A 1,827-nucleotide genomic window follows, 5' to 3' on the forward strand; every position below is an offset into this window, starting at 1 on the left:
AAGTGTGTGTCCAGGAGTGGGGTAGGAGGGGTGGCTTTGGTGGTGGTATGTGCACGTGGAATACCCCATTGCTGTTGCTCAGTCACTCAGTCCTGTTCGACTCTTTGTGACCCCATGGTCTGCAGCGTGCCAGGCTTCCCTGTCCTTCATCATCTCCCAGAGCTCGCTCAAACTCATGTTCATTGAGTCAGTGATGCCATCCAACCATCTCATTCTCTGTCGTCCCCTTCTCCTTCTGCCTTCAATCTTTCCTGGCAAGAGGGTCTTTTCCAATGAGTCAGTTCATCGCATCAGGTGGCCACAGCATTGGAGCTTCAGCTTCAGCATCAATCCTTCTAATGAATATTCAGGATTGACTTCCTTTAGGATTGACTGGTTTGATCTTGCTGTCCAAGGGACTCTCCAGAGCCTTCTCCAACACCACAGTTCAAAAGTATCAATTTTTCTGTATTCAGCCTTCTTTATGGTTCAACTCTTACATCCATACATGACTACTGGAAAAACCATAGCTTTGATTATACAGACCTTTGTTGGCAAAGTAATGTCTATGCTTTTTAATATGCTGTCCATGTTGGTCATAGCTTTTCTTCCAAGGAACAAGCATCTTTTAATTTTGTGGCTGCACTCACCATCTGCAGTGATTTTGGAGCCCCCCAAAATAGTCTGTCACTATTTCCATTGATTCCCCATCTATTTGCCATGAAGTGATGGAACCTAATGCCATGATATTCGTTTTTTGCATACTGAGTTTTAAGCCAGCTTTTTCACTCTCCTCTTTCACTTTCATCAAAAGGCTCTTTAGTTCCTCCTCACTTTCTACTATAAGGGTGGTGTCATCTGCATATCTGAGGTTATTGATATTTCTCTTGGCAATCTTGATTCCAGCTTGTGCTTCATCCAGCCTAGTGTTTCAAACTCTGTATATAAGTTATATAAGGGTGACAATATACAGCCTTGATGTACACCTTTCCCAATTTGGAACCAGTCTGTTGTTTCATGTCCAGTTCTAACTGTTGCTTCTTGACCTGCATGCAGGTTTCTCAGGAGGCAGGTAAGGAGTTCTGGTGTTCCTATCTCTTGAAGAATTTTCCACAGTTTGTTGTGATCCACACAGTCAAAGGCTTTAGTGTAGTCAATGAAACAGAAGTAGATGTTTTTCTGTAATTCTCTTGCTTTTTATGATCCAACAGATGTTGGCAATTTGATCTTTGTTTCCTCTGCCTTTTCTAAATCCAGATTGAACATCTGGAAATTCTCAGTTCGTGTTCTGTTGAAGCTTGTCTTGGAGAATTTTGAGCATTTCTTTGCTAGCATGTGAAATGAGTGCAACTGTGTCATAGTTTGAACATTCTTTGGCATTGCCTTTCTTTGGGATTAGAATGAAAACTGATCTTTTCCAGTCCTGTGGCCACTCCCGAGTTTTCCATATTTGCTGGCATATTGAGTGCAGCACTTTCACAGCATCATCTTTTAGGATTTGAAATAGCTCAACTGGAATTCCATCACCTCCACTAGCTTTGTTCGTAGTGATGTTTCCTAAGGCCCATTAGACTTTACATTCCAGGATGTCTGGCTCTAGGTGAGTGATCACACCATCGTGATTATCTGGGTCATGAAGATCTTTTTTGTACAGTTCTTCTATGTATTCTTGCCACGTCTTCTTAATATCTTCTGCTTCTCTTAGGTCCCTACCATTTCTGCCCTTTATTGAGCCCATCTCTGCATGAAATGTTCCCTTGGTATCTCTAATTTTCTTGAAGAGATCTCTAGTCTTTCCCATTCTGTTGTTTTCCTCTATTTCTTTGCACTGATCACTGAAGAAGGCTT

Source organism: Bison bison, unplaced genomic scaffold, assembly GCF_000754665.1.
Source record: "Bison bison bison isolate TAMUID 2011002044 unplaced genomic scaffold, Bison_UMD1.0 scf7180017864221, whole genome shotgun sequence".
NCBI lineage: Eukaryota > Metazoa > Chordata > Mammalia > Artiodactyla > Bovidae > Bison > Bison bison.